General features: G+C 46.1%; 3 non-coding genes across 3 annotated transcripts; 1 reads left to right on the top strand and 2 right to left on the bottom strand.

Annotated features, from left to right (window-relative positions):
* Window positions 1-87, bottom strand: TRNASTOP-UCA (transfer RNA opal suppressor (anticodon UCA)). The gene has a single exon. It is a non-coding gene; the product is annotated as a tRNA-Sec (tRNA).
* Window positions 88-3,990: 3,903 nt separating this feature from the next.
* Window positions 3,991-4,077, bottom strand: TRNASTOP-UCA (transfer RNA opal suppressor (anticodon UCA)). The gene has a single exon. It is a non-coding gene; the product is annotated as a tRNA-Sec (tRNA).
* Window positions 4,078-10,599: 6,522 nt separating this feature from the next.
* TRNASTOP-UCA (transfer RNA opal suppressor (anticodon UCA)) lies at window positions 10,600-10,686 on the top strand. The gene has a single exon. It is a non-coding gene; the product is annotated as a tRNA-Sec (tRNA).
* Window positions 10,687-15,672: the final 4,986 nt, after the last annotated feature.

The following is a 15,672-nucleotide window of genomic DNA, read 5'->3' as shown; positions in this document are numbered from 1 at the left end:
CGCCCAGAGGGTGGAATTGAACCACTCTGTCCCTAGACAGCTACAGGTTTGAAGCCTGCACCCCAGACCACTGAGGATCATCTGGGCAGGAGATCTGGGATCGCTCGATCCTATTTATAGTGGATCCTGAAGTCAGAAGTAAAGTTACGGAGATTATTAATATTTCATTGTTTTACTATTGAGGGAAATATGAAATCAGCGTGAGAAATATTGGGAGATAATTGCCCTGAATCTGCGGCTCCGACCACCGCTGGATATTGCTGCGGAGCATTTCCATGTTATTTGCATAGAAGCCGGCAGCAATGCATTGTGGGAGATGACGGAGGGAGGAATCGCTGCATTTCCAGGTGTTTGTGGGGTGAATAGAGGATTCTTCTGAGCTCGGAGCCGCTAATGATCAGGGCAGGTTCACAGGCTCGTTATATTGGGGGATCCGTCCGCCCTGTTATATTGGGGGATCCGTCCGCCCCGTTATATTGGGTGATCCGTCCGCCCCGTTATATTGGGGGATCCGTCCGCCCCGTTATATTGGGGGATCCGTCCACCCCGTTATATTGGGTGATCCGTCCGCCCCGTTATATTGGGGGATCCGTCCACCCCGTTATATTGGGGGATCCGTCCGCTTCGTTATATTGGGGGATCCGTCCGCCTCGTTATATTGGGGGATCCGTCCGCCTCGTTATATTGGGGGATCCGTCCGCCCCGTTATATTGGGTGATCCGTCCGCCTCGTTATATTGGGGGATCCGTCCGCCCCGTTATATTGGGGGATCCGTCCACCCCGTTATATTGGGGGATCCGTCCGCTTCGTTATATTGGGGGATCCGTCCGCCTCGTTATATTGGGGGATCCGTCCGCCTCGTTATATTGGGGGATCCGTCCGCCCCGTTATATTGGGTGATCCGTCCGCCTCGTTATATTGGGGGATCCGTCCGCCCCGTTATATTGGGTGATCCGTCCGCCCCGTTATATTGGGGGATCCGTCCGCCTCGTTATATTGGGGGATCCGTCCGCCTCGTTATATTGGGTGATCCGTCCGCCTCGTTATATTGGGGGATCCGTCCGCCCCGTTATATTGGGTGATCCGTCCGCCCCGTTATATTGGGGGATCCGTCCGCTTCATTATATTGGGGGATCCGTCCACCTCGTTATATTGGGGGATCCGTCCGCCCCGTTATATTGGGGGATTCGTCTGCCCCATTATATTGGGGGATCCGTCCGCCTCGTTATATTGGGGGATCCGTCCGCCTCGTTATATTGGGGGATCCGTCCGCTTCGTTATATTGGGGGATCCGTCCGCCTCGCTATATTGGGGGATCCGTCCGCCTCGTTATATTGGGTGATCCGTCCGCCCCATTATATTGGGGGATCCGTCCGCCCCGTTATATTGGGGGATCCGTCCGCCCGCGAACTCTCTATACAATGATCTGAACTGACAGCAGTATAATCCACCCAGGAATGGGGCTGTGCTGCAGTGTAAAGCATGGCCACAGAGCAGCTCCTAGAGGAACTGTCATAGGGAAGATCCATGGAGATAAGAGGCGAATACAAAGTGTCCGGAGTGCGGAGCCGCCCCCCATAAAGCTCTGCAGAGGGGCTTCATGCAAATGACGATTCTTGTCTCCATCTTGGATGAACAGAAGTGAGAAAATGTATCAAGAGGAAAACAACAAACATGGACAGCTTGTGATTCCAGTACACAGGACCCCTGCAGAGCTATGAGTCCGGCCGGTCACAGAAATGTCCCGCCAAAGCCATAACGCAGGCTCAGGAGTTCAGGGGGCTGCAAATCATTTGCCCCCTACAATTGTTATTCCCCTTTTTATAAATAGACATTGTTGGACGGTTCTTGTAAATACAAACAATTCTACAATTTACTGCTCGTTACAATCTGTAGCCGTTCTTGAGTTAGTGTCAATTTTCTTTTATTTAAATCTCGTTGCCTTGGAAACCGACCACCTCTGTCGTCTAGATAACTAGCGCTGCGCTGAGTCTGGCCAGTATTAGGTGGTGACATCGCGTTCCAGCTTCAAAACAGAGCTTACTAGGACAATGGAAAAGAGCTTGTAAGCGCTGCACGTGTTCTGCTGTCTGGCAGCAGTGGTCGGTCTCCAAGACAACAAGCTGTAAAAAAATAAATAAAAAAGTGTTAATATCTCAAGAACGACTGAATATTTTAAGAAGCAGTAAATTGCCAATTTCCTCTTATTTTCTCGCGTTATCTGACAATATCTGGTCCTGAAAATGAAAATAGTTATTTTAAAAAATAATGCGCAATATAGAAAGCATTATTGCCCTCTTAAAAATTAATGATGGCCCCCAAAGTGCCGCCTCTGTGCCCCTCACCCTCCCAAAAAGTAATAATGCTTATAGTGATGTAATCCTGTATGAGTTTCATCCACACCGTGAGAAGCAGTGTACAACCGCCACCGCTGCCGGCCAGGAGACCACCCCGGACCCCACAGCGGTCTTGTTGTTACAGGCGGTGCAGATGCTTCCACTGCCCCAGTGACCCTCTGGGCTCCGCTATGAAGGCCTCCTACCTGCGGCTCTTCAAACAGGACTGTCCTCCTCCAAAAACAGCGCCACCCCGTCTGCAGGCAGTGTCTGGTACTGCAGCTCTGCGCTGTTCAATACCAGCAGAGTTTCTCTAATCCAGGACGACCTCATAGAAAATAACGGTTCAAGAAATTCATCTCTTGTAATGAATTGTGGCAACAAAGGACACATTTTATAAAAGTGCTCTGAAAGCTGAAGTTCTTGGTTGTTTCCATGAGTTTCCAGTTCCAACGCCGGACTCCTGGGTGCAGTCAGGGCCAGTGGGACCAGCGTTCAGCCCCCAATAAAGATTTGGGTTAGAATATAACTTCTTAATAATTAATGGCAGTGTCGATACTAGAGTCCGATGGGCCCGGGTACAGATTTGTGACTTGTGCCCCACCTGAATGTTGGCGAGGGTTATGGGCCCTAGTAGCGTTCTAAATCTTATAAAAACATATGTGATCATCCCACCCACCTTCCTGTAATAACGCCCCCACCCTGGGCCCCTTACTGGTATAATGTCCCCTATCATAACCCTTTCCTGTAATAACGCCCCCACCCTGGGCCCCTTCCTTTAATAATGTCACCCATCCTGGCCCCTTCCTAGTATAATGTTCCACATCCTGAGCCCTTCCTGGTATCATGTCCCCCACCCTAGCTCCCTTCCTGGTATAAATTGCCCTACTTTGACTCCTTCCTATAAAAATATATCCCCATCCTGGCCCCTTCCTGGTATAATGTCCCACATCCTGGGCCCCTTCCTGATATAATGGCCCACATCCTGGACCCCTTCCTGATATAATGTCCCACATCCTGGACCCCTTCCTGATATAATGTCCCACATCCTGGACCCCTTCCTGATATAATGCCCCACATCCTGGGCCCCTTCCTGATATAATGTCTATATCCTGGTCCCTTCCTGGTATAATGTCCCCCATCCTGGGCCCCTTCCTAATATCATGTTGCAAGGAGTTTGTATGTTCTCCCCGTCTTGGCCTGGGTTTCATCCCACACTCCACAAACATACTGATAGGGAATTTAGATTGTGGGGACAGTGATGATAATGATAAAGCGCTACAGAATATGATAACACTATATAAGAAAAGCATAATAAATACTAAACATATTCCCCATCCTAAGCCCCTTCCTGGTATCATGTCCCCCATCCTGGTCCCTTCCTGATACAATGCCTCAAATCCTAGGTCCATTCAAGGTATAATGTCCCTCATCCTGGCCCTTTCCTGATATAATGTCCCCCTTCCTGGTCCTCTCCAGTAACAATGTGCCTCCTCCTTGGACACTTCCTGGTATAATGTCCCTGTCCAGTAGTGATGTTCCATGTTCTATTCCCACAATTGCTCGGCACCACCCATGACGAGTCTCCAAATAAAGATCTTGAATGTTTCCATTAGTTTTTTTTTTAAAGAAAGTCTCTGCCCAAGAATGTGAGCGCCCAGAGGGTGGAATTGAACCACTCTGTCCCTAGACAGCTACAGGTTTGAAGCCTGCACCCCAGACCACTGAGGATCATCTGGGCAGGAGATCTGGGATCGCTCGATCCTATTTATAGTGGATTCTGAAGTCAGAAGTAAAGTTACGGAGATTATTAATATTTCATTGTTTTACTATTGAGGGAAATATGAAATCAGCGTGAGAAATATCGGGAGATAATTGCCCTGAATCTGCGGCTCCGACCACCGCTGGATATTGCTGCGGAGCATTTCCATGTTATTTGCATAGAAGCCGGCAGCAATGCATTGTGGGTGATGACGGAGTGGCCACCTTCCCGCTGGCGGAGCGACCTCTGACCTTGTAGTGAGATCCGGACACAGATTAGACCTTTGTGAGCTGTGAACTGTGATCAGGGAATGTCGGAGTTAAAAAAGTAGAAATCTCATAATGATCAGAATTGTAACTGCAGTGTAAAGCATGGAGGAGGGATAAATCAATAAAACATTAAGGAACAGGATACATTGTAAGATTCTTTTCACATTAATAGACAATTCTCCAGGACTTGGAGCTGCTAATAACACAGATCATATATGTGTGCGCTGTGCAGCTCCTCACCAGGGACGTCTCGCTGATCGTTATCATTCATTTCCCCTATTATATTCTGTTCAACCCAGACCACCATGACCTCTTCTCCCAACCAAAACTCGTCCCTGCAAAATGGAACACAGACATCAATGACTTATCGTATTCAAGAGCTTCCTTCCTATCCCACCTGATAATGCCCCCTCTGTGCCCTACACAGTTATAATGCCCCTCTGTGCCCCAGACAGTAATAATGCCCCCTCTGCCCCAGACAGTAATAACGTCCCTCTGTGCCCTACACAGTAATAACGTCCCTCTGTGCCCTAGACAGTAATAATGCCCTTATGTGCCCTACACAGTAATAACGTCCCTCTGTGCCCTAGACAGTAATAATGCCCTTCTGTGCCCTACACAGTAATAATGCCCCTCTGTGCCCCAGACAGTAATAATGCCCCTCTGTGCCCCAGACAGTAATAATGCCCCTCTGTACCCCACACAGTAATAATGCCCCTCTGTGCCCCAGACAGTAATAATGCCCCTCTGTGCCCTAGACAGTAATAATGCCCCCTCTGTGCCCTACACAGTTATAATGCCCCTCTGTGCCCCAGACAGTAATAATGCCCCTCTGTGCCCCAGACAGTAATAATGCCCCTCTGTACCCCACACAGTAATAATGCCCCTCTGTACCCCACACAGTAATAATGCCCCTCTGTGCCCTAGACAGTAATAATGCCCCTCTGTGCCCTACACAGTAATAACATCCCTCTGTGCCCCAGACAGTAATAATGCCCCCTCTGTGCCCCAGACAGTAATAATGCCCCTCTGTGCCCTACACAGTAATAACGTCCCTCTGTGCCCTAGACAGTAATAATGCCCTTCTGTGCCCTACACAGTAATAATGTCCCTCTGTGCCCTAGACAGTAATAATGCCCTTCTGTGCCCTACACAGTAATAATGCCCCTCTGTGCCCCAGACAGTAATAATGCCCCTCTGTGCCCCAGACAGTAATAATGCCCCTCTGTACCCCACACAGTAATAATGCCCCTCTGTGCCCCAGACAGTAATAATGCCCCTCTGTGCCCTAGACAGTAATAATGCCCCCTCTGTGCCCTACACAGTTATAATGCCCCTCTGTGCCCCAGACAGTAATAATGCCCCTCTGTGCCCCAGACAGTAATAATACCCCTCTGTACCCCACACAGTAATAATGCCCCTCTGTGCCCTAGACAGTAATAATGCCCCTCTGTGCCCTACACAGTAATAACATCCCTCTGTGCCCCAGACAGTAATAATGCCTCCTCTGTGCCCTAGACAGTAATAATGCCCCTCTGTGCCCTACACAGTAATAACGTCCCTCTGTGCCCCAGACAGTAATAATGCCCCTCTGTGCCCTAGACAGTAATAATGCCCCTCTGTGCCCCAGACAGTAATAATGCCCCTCTGTGCCCCAGACAGTAATAATGCCCCTCTGTGCGCCAGACAGCAATAATGCCCCTCTGTACCCCACACAGTAATAATGCCCCTCTGTACCCCACACAGTAATAATGCCCCTCTGTGCCCTAGACAGTAATAATGCCCCTCTGTGCCCTACACAGTAATAACGTCCCTCTGTGCCCCAGACAGTAATAATGCCTCCTCTGTGCCCTAGACAGTAATAATGCCCCTCTGTGCCCTACACAGTAATAACGTCCCTCTGTGCCCCAGACAGTAATAATGCCTCCTCTGTGCCCTAGACAGTAATAATGCCCCTCTGTGCCCTACACAGTAATAACGTCCCTCTGTGCCCCAGACAGTAATAATGCCTCCTCTGTGCCCTAGACAGTAATAATGCCTCCTCTGTGCCCTAGACAGTAATAATGCCCCTCTGTGCCCTACACAGTAATAACGTCCCTCTGTGCCCCAGACAGTAATAATGCCTCCTCTGTGCCCTAGACAGTAATAATGCCCCTCTGTGCCCTACACAGTAATAATGCCCCTCTGAGCCCCACACAGTAATAATGCCCCTCTGTGCTCTACACAGTAATAACGCCTCCTCTGTGCCCCAGACAGTAATAATGCCCCTCTTTGCCCCAGACAGTAATAATGCCCCTCTGTGCCCCACACAGTAATAATGCCCCTCTGTGCCCCACACAGTAATAACGTCCCTCTGTGCCCCAGACAGTAATAATGCCCCTCTGTGCCCTACACAGTAATAACGTCCCTCTGTGCCCCAGACAGTAATAATGCCTCCTCTGTGCCCTAGACAGTAATAATGCCCCTCTGTGCCCTACACAGTAATAATGCCCCTCTGTGCCCCACACAGTAATAATGCCCCCTCTGAACCCCACACAGTAATAATGCCCCTCTGTGCTCTACACAGTAATAACGCCTCCTCTGTGCCCCAGACAGTAATAATGCCCCTCTTTGCCCCAGACAGTAATAATGCCCCTCTGTGCCCCACACAGTAATAATGCCCCTCTGTGCCCCAGACAGTAATAATGCTCCTCTGTGCCCCACACAGTAATAATGCCCCTCTGTACCCCACACAGTAATAATGCCCCTCTGTGCCCCAAACAGTAATAATGCCCCTCTGTGCCCTAGACAGTATTAATGCCCCCTATGTGCCCCAGGCAGTAATAATGCCCCTCTGTGCCCTACACAGTAATAACGTCCCTCTGTGCCCCAGACAGTAATAATGCCCCCTCTGTGCCCTAGACAGTAATAATGCCCCTCTGTGTCCTACACAGTAATAATACCCCTCTGTGCTCTACACAGTAATAATGCCCCCTCTGTGCCCCAGACAGTAATAATGCCCCTCTGTGTCCTACACAGTAATAACGCCTCCTCTGTGCTCTACACAGTAATAACGCCTCCTCTGTGCCCCAGACAGTAATAATGCCCCTCTTTGCCCCAGACAGTAATAATGCCCCTCTGTGCCCCAGACAGTAATAATGCCCCTCTGTGCCCTAGACAGTATTAATGCCCCTCTTTGCCCCAGACAGTAATAATGCCCCTATGTGCCCCAGGCAGTAATAATGCCCCTATGTGCCCTAGAGAGTAATAATGCCCCCCTCTGTGCCCTAGACATTAATAATGCCCCTCTGTGCCCTACACACTAATAATGCCCCCTCTGTGCACTAGAGAATAATAATACCCACTCTGTGCCCTAGACAGTAATAATGCCCCTCTGTGCCCTACACAGTAATAACACCCCCTCTGTGCCCAACACAGTAATAATGCCCCCTCTGTTCCCTGCACAGTAATAATGCCCCTCTGTGCCCTAGACACTAATTTATTACTGTTCAGGGCACAGAGGGGCATTATTACTGTCTAGAGTACAGAGAGAGCGTTATTACTGTGTAGATGGTCTCATCAGAGAGGAAGAGGACTAGAACTCTAGCGCCACCTATTGGAAGGTAGCAATCCTAACAGTCAATGTCGACCCTTTAACGAGCCTTGTCACATGACTTAGGATAAAAACCAAACTAGAATCTCAATTTACAGACACTGTGTTTGGGGGTACTGCCCCTCGTCAGTGCAAAGTGGAGATCTGGTTTGGCTGAGTGAGAGGCATCTGACCGGGATCCAAGAAGTATCGTTTCTCCTTGTGGAGAGTGACATGTTAAGAATGTCGAGGTGAGGAGACTTAAAGCCACAATGCTCCTCTGGGAAATATGCAAATTGTCTCCTCAGAGACATGTGACAAGGCTCATTAAAAGGTCGACATTGACTGTTAGGATTGCTACTTCCAATAGGTGGCACTAGAGTTCTAGTTCTCTTCCTCTCTGAAGAGACAATTTGCATATTTCCCAGAGGAGCATTGTGGCTTTAATTCTCCTCATCTTGACATTCTTAACATGTCACTCGCAACGCAAGGAGAAACGATACTTCTTCGATTACTGTGTAGGGCACAGAAGGGGCATTATTACTGTCTGGGGAACAGAGTGGGTATTATTACTCTCTAGGACATAGAAGGGTTATTATTACTCTCTAGGGCACAGAGGGGGTGTAATTACTGTCAAGGGCACAGAGGGGGTTTTCTTAGTCTCTAGGACACAGAGGGGGCATTATTACTCTCTAGGACACAGAGGGGGTGTTATTACTCTCTAGGACACAGAGGGGGTATTATTACTGTCTAGGACACAGAGGGGGTATTATTACTGTCTAGGGCACAGAGGGGGTGTTATTACTCTCTAGACTCAGAGACAGCATTTATTACTGTCTAGGGCACAGAGGGGGCATTATTACTGTCTAGGGCACAGAGACAGCATTTATTACTGTCTAGGGCACAGAGGGGGTATTCTTACTGTCTAGGGCACAGAGGGGGTGTTATTAGTCTCTAGGACACAGAGGGGGCATTATTACTCTCTAGGACACAGAGGGGGTGTTATTACTCTCTAGGACACAGAGGGGGTATTATTACTGTCTAGGGCACAGAGGGGGTGTTATTACTGTCTAGGGCACAGAGACAGCATTTATTACTGTCTAGGGCACAGAGGGGGTATTCTTACTGTCTAGGGCACAGAGGGGGTGTTATTACTGTTTAGGGCACAGAGGGGGCATTATTACTGTCTGGGGCTCAGAAAGAACAGATGATTGGCCTCGGGGAGACCAAAACATCCAACACTGCGGAGACACCATCACGTGTTTCTCAACGCAGTGATCCAGAACACTGCCCCCATCCCTTATGGGAAATATGCAAACGCATGTAAAGTAAGCTGCGGAGACACCATCACATGTTTCTCAACGCAAGCAATGAATAGCCAGGCCTTTCTCCGGGAAGGAACAACCACGGGAAGGGCAGCATCCAGTAAAGGAAGACATCCAATAAAGGAAGACCACCTATGCCAAGCATGGTATCCATCCACAAACAGCTGTTTCGGGGTTTTTGCCCCTCATCAGTGTGAAACAGCTGTTTGTGGATGGATACCATGCTTGGCATAGGTGGTCTTCCTTTATTGGATATTCTCCTTTATTGGATGCTGCCCTTCCCTTGGTTGTTCCTTCCCGGAGAAAGGCCTGGCTATTCATTGCTTGCGTTGAGAAACATGTGATGGTGTCTCCGCAGCTTACTTTACATTGGGCTCAGAAGGGGCATTATTACTGTCTAGGGCACAGAGGGGGCATTATTACTGTCTGGGGCACAGAAGGGGCATTATTACTGTCTGGGGCACAGAAGGGGCATTATTACTGTCTGGGGCACAGAAGGGGCATTATTACTGTCTAGGACACAGAGGGGGCATTATTACTGTCTGGGGCAGAGGGGGCATTAGTACTGTCTAGGGCACAGAGGGGCATTATTACTGTCTAGGGCTCAGAGGGGCATTATTACTGTCTAGGGCTCAGAGGGGCATTATCAGGTGGGATAGGAAGGACGCTCCTGGATGCAATACGTCAATGATATCTGTATTACATTTTGCTGGGACGAGTTTTGGTTGGGAGAAGAGGTCATGGCGGTCTGTGTCGAACGAGAAATAAAAGGGAAATGAATGATAACGATCAGCGAGACGTCCCTGGTGAGAAGCTGCACAGTGCACACATATATGATCTGTGTTATTAGCAGCTCCAAGTCCTGGAGAATTGTTGATAACTGTGAGAAGAATACTAAAATGTTTCCTCTTCCTTAGTGTTCTATTGATTTATCCCTCCTCCATGCTTTACACTGCAGCTACAATTCTGATCATTATGAGATTTTTACTTTTTTAACTCCTACATTCCCTGATCGCAGTTCACAGCTCACAAAGGTCTAATCTGTGTCCGGATCTCACTACAAGGTCAGAGGTCGCGCCACCAGTGGGAAGGTGGCCGCTCCGCCATCTCCCACAATGCATTGCTGCCGGCTTCTATGCAAATAACATGGAAATGCTCCGCAGCAATATCCAGCGGTGGTCGGAGCCGCAGATTCAGGGCAATTATCTCCCGATATTTCTCACACTGATTTCATATTTCCCTCAATAGTAAAACAATCAAATATTAATAATCTCCGTAACTTTACTTCTGACTTCAGGATCCACTATAAATAGGATCGAGCGATCCCAGATCTCCTGCCCAGATGATCCTCAGTGGTCTGGGGTGCAGGCTTCAAACCTGTAGCTGTCTAGGGACAGAGTGGTTCAATTCCACCCTCTGGGCGCTCACATTTTGGGCAGAGTCTTTCCTTATACTGGAAGCTCAGGAGCCATTTATAGGGGGCTTCTCGCATTTATTGGGGGCTGAGCGCTGTTCACACTGCCCCATGTCTGCAGCCGGAGGAGTAGAAGAGGCGGACGCTCATGGAGACCCCCGAGAGCGTTATCTGGAGCCCCCTGTAAGGAAGTTCCCACAAGAGATCATTCAGCATTAGACATAAAGCAATGTTGGCCGATCTTTATGGGATTGGGGCTTCGGACCCTCGGTGATCAGTTCTTATCTCAGGGCCGGGAATCGGGCGACTCCTCCAGATGTCAGACGGATCGCTCCGGCCGTGGACACATTGATGGTGACTCTGTTATCAGCATCTGCGTCTTCAGGACACAAATACTGCTCGCTGTGGTGGACGCAGAGCCACCGACACCAGGGGACGTCCGGCATCAGGAGGACATCACTGCATCACAACGACAAAGCCGACACTTCATTACACAAGATAGATGAGGAGACAGAGGAGGCAAAATCTACAGCTAGAGGAAAGAAGGTTACAGCACAGTCACAGAAGGAGATTCTTTACTGTAAGAGCAGTGAGACTATGGATTCTTTACTGTACGAGCAGTGAGACTATGGATTCATTACTGTAAGAGCAGTGAGACTATGGATTCTTTACTATAAGAGCAGTGAGACTATGGAATCATTACTGTAAGAGCAGTGAGACTATGGATTCTTTACTATATGAGCAGTGAGACTATGGATTCTTTGCTATATAAGCAGTGAGACTATGGATTCTTTACTGTAAGAGCAGTGAGACTATGGATTCTTTGCTATATGAGCAGTGAGACTATGGATTATTTACTGTTTGAGCAGTGAGACTATGGATTCTTTACTGTAAGAGCAGTTACACTATGGATTCTTTACTGTATGAGCAGTGAGACTATGGATTCTCTACTGTAAGAGCAGTTAGACTATGGATTCTTTACTGTAAGAGCAGTTAGACTATGGATTCTTTACTGTAAGAGCGGTGAGACTATGGATTCTTTGCTGTATGAGCAGTGAGACTATGGATTCTTTACTCTATGAGCAGTGAGACTATGGATTCTTTGCTATATGAGCAGTGAGACTATGGATTATTTACTGTACAAGCAGTGAGACTAAGAATTCTTTACTGTATGAGCAGTGAGACTATGGATTTTTTGCTGTATGAGCAGTGAGACTATGGATTCTTTACTGTACGAGCAGTGAGACTAAGAATTCTTTACTGTATGAGCAGTGAGACTATGGATTCTTTACTGTAAGAGCAGTGAGACTATGGATTCTTTACTATTAGAGCAGTGACACTATGGATTCTTTACTATACGAGCAGTGAGACTATGGATTCTTTACTATAAGAGCAGTGAGACTATGGATTCTTTACTGTATGAGCAGTGAGACTATGGATTCTCTACTGTAAGAGCAGTTAGGCTATGGATTCTTTACTGTAAGAGCAGTTAGACTATGGAATATTTACTGTAAGAGCAGTGAGGCTAGGGATTCTTTACTCTATGAGCAGTGAGACTATGGATTCTTTGATGTATGAGCAGTGAGACTATGGATTATTTACTGTACAAGCAGTGAGACTAAGAATTCTTTACTGTATGAGCAGTGAGACTATGGATTTTTTTGCTGTATGAGCAGTGAGACTATGGATTCTTTACTGTACGAGCAGTGAGACTAAGAATTCTTTACTATTAGAGCAGTGACACTATGGATTCTTTACTATACGAGCAGTGAGACTATGGATTCTTTACTATTAGAGCAGTGACACTATGGATTCTTTACTATACGAGCAGTGAGACTATGGATTCTTTACTGTATGAGCAGTGAGACTATGGATTCTTTGCTATAAGAGCAGTGAGACTATGGATTCTTTACTATACGAGCAGTGAGACTATGGATTCTTTGCTGTTTGAGCAGTGAGACTATGGATTCTTTACTGTACGAGCAGTGAGACTACGGATTCTTTACTGTATGAGCAGTGAGACTATGGATTCCTTACTGTATGAGCAGTGAGACTAAGAATTCTTTACTGTATGAGCAGTGACTACGGATTCTTTACTGTATGAGCAGTGAGACTATGGATTCTTTACTATAAGAGCAGTGAGACTATGGATTCTTTGCTATAAGAGCAGTGAGCTTATGGATTCTTTACTATACGAGCAGTGAGACTATGGATTCTTTACTATAAGAGCAGTGAGACTATGGATTCTCTACTGTAAGAGCAGTTAGACTATGGATTCTTTACTGTAAGAGCAGTTAGACTATGGAATCTTTACTGTAAGAGCAGTGAGACTATGGATTAGTTGCTGTATGAGCACTGAGACTATGGATTCTTTACTGTATGAGCAGTGAGACTATGGATTCTCTACTGTAAGAGCAGTTAGACTATGGATTCTTTACTGTAAGAGCAGTTAGACTATGGAATCTTTACTGAAAGAGCAGTGAGACTATGGATTCTTTACTGTATGAGCAGTGAGACTATGGATTCTTTACTGTAAGAGCAGTGAGACTATGGATTCTTTACTATTAGAGCAGTGACACTATGGATTCTTTACTATACGAGCAGTGAGACTATGGATTCTTTACTGTATGAGCAGTGAGACTATGGATTCTTTGCTATAAGAGCAGTGAGACTATGGATTCTTTACTATACGAGCAGTGAGACTATGGATTCTTTGCTGTTTGAGCAGTGAGACTATGGATTCTTTACTGTACGAGCAGTGAGACTACGGATTCTTTACTGTATGAGCAGTGAGACTATGGATTCCTTACTGTATGAGCAGTGAGACTAAGAATTCTTTACTGTATGAGCAGTGACTACGGATTCTTTACTGTATGAGCAGTGAGACTATGGATTCTTTACTATAAGAGCAGTGAGACTATGGATTCTTTGCTATAAGAGCAGTGAGCTTATGGATTCTTTACTATACGAGCAGTGAGACTATGGATTCTTTACTATAAGAGCAGTGAGACTATGGATTCTCTACTGTAAGAGCAGTTAGACTATGGATTCTTTACTGTAAGAGCAGTTAGACTATGGAATCTTTACTGTAAGAGCAGTGAGACTATGGATTAGTTGCTGTATGAGCAGTGAGACTATGGATTCTTTACTGTATGAGCAGTGAGACTATGGATTCTCTACTGTAAGAGCAGTTAGACTATGGATTCTTTACTGTAAGAGCAGTTAGACTATGGAATCTTTACTGAAAGAGCAGTGAGACTATGGATTCTTTGCTGTGTGAGCAGTGAGACTATGGATCCTTTACTCTATGAGCAGTGAGACTATGGATTCTTTGCTATATGAGCAGTGAGACTATGGATTATTTACTGTACAAGCAGTGAGACTAAGAATTCTTTACTGTATGAGCAGTGAGACTATGGATTTTTTGCTGTATGAGCAGTGAGACTATGGATTCTTTACTGTACGAGCAGTGAGACTAAGAATTCTTTACTGTATGAGCAGTGAAACTATGGATTCTTTACTGTAAGAGCAGTGAGACTATGGATTCTTTACTATTAGAGCAGTGACACTATGGATTCTTTACTATACGAGCAGTGAGACTATGGATTCTTTACTATAAGAGCAGTGAGACTATGGATTCTTTACTGTATGAGCAGTGAGACTATGGATTCTCTACTGTAAGAGCAGTTAGGCTATGGATTCTTTACTGTAAGAGCAGTTAGACTATGGAATCTTTACTGTAAGAGCAGTGAGGCTAGGGATTCTTTACTCTATGAGCAGTGAGACTATGGATTCTTTGATGTATGAGCAGTGAGACTATGGATTATTTACTGTACAAGCAGTGAGACTAAGAATTCTTTACTGTATGAGCAGTGAGACTATGGATTTTTTTGCTGTATGAGCAGTGAGACTATGGATTCTTTACTGTACGAGCAGTGAGACTAAGAATTCTTTACTGTATGAGCAGTGAGACTATGGATTCTTTACTGTAAGAGCAGTGAGACTATGGATTCTTTACTATTAGAGCAGTGACACTATAGATTCTTTACTATATGAGCAGTGAGACTATGGATTCTTTACTGTATGAGCAGTGAGACTATGGATTCTCTACTGTAAGAGTAGCTAGGCTATGGATTCTTTACTGTAAGAGCAGTTAGACTATGGAATCTTTACTGGAAGAGCAGTGAGGCTAGGGATTCTTTACTCTATGAGCAGTGAGACTATGGATTATTTGATGTATGAGCAGTGAGACTATGGATTATTTACTGTACAAGCAGTGAGACTAAGAATTCTTTACTGTATGAGCAGTGAGACTATGGATTTTTTTGCTGTATGAGCAGTGAGACTATGGATTCTTTACTGTACGAGCAGTGAGACTAAGAATTCTTTACTGTATGAGCAGTGAGACTATGGATTCTTTACTGTAAGAGCAGTGAGACTATGGATTCTTTACTATTAGAGCAGTGACACTATGGATTCTTTACTATACGAGCAGTGAGACTATGGATTCTTTGCTGTTTGAGCAGTGAGACTATGGATTCTTTACTGTACGAGCAGTGAGACTACGGATTCTTTACTGTATGAGCAGTGAGACTATGGATTCCTTACTGTATGAGCAGTGAGACTAAGAATTCTTTACTGTATGAGCAGTGACTACGGATTCTTTACTGTAGGAACAGTGAGACTATGGATTCTTTACTATAAGAGCAGTGAGACTATGGATTCTTTGCTATAAGAGCAGTGAGCTTATGGATTCTTTACTATACGAGCAGTGAGACTATGGATTCTTTACTATAAGAGCAGTGAGACTATGGATTCTCTACTGTAAGAGCAGTTAGACTATGGATTCTTTACTGTAAGAGCAGTTAGACTATGGAATCTTTACTGTAAGAGCAGTGAGACTATGGATTAGTTGCTGTATGAGCAGTGAGACTATGGATTCTTTACTGTATGAGCAGTGAGACTATGGATTCTCTACTGTAAGAGCAGTTAGAC

Source organism: Ranitomeya variabilis, chromosome 6 (assembly GCF_051348905.1).
Source record: "Ranitomeya variabilis isolate aRanVar5 chromosome 6, aRanVar5.hap1, whole genome shotgun sequence".
NCBI lineage: Eukaryota > Metazoa > Chordata > Amphibia > Anura > Dendrobatidae > Ranitomeya > Ranitomeya variabilis.
Note: the sequence above shows the minus strand (reverse complement) of the source record. Positions and strands in the feature narration are given on the sequence as shown.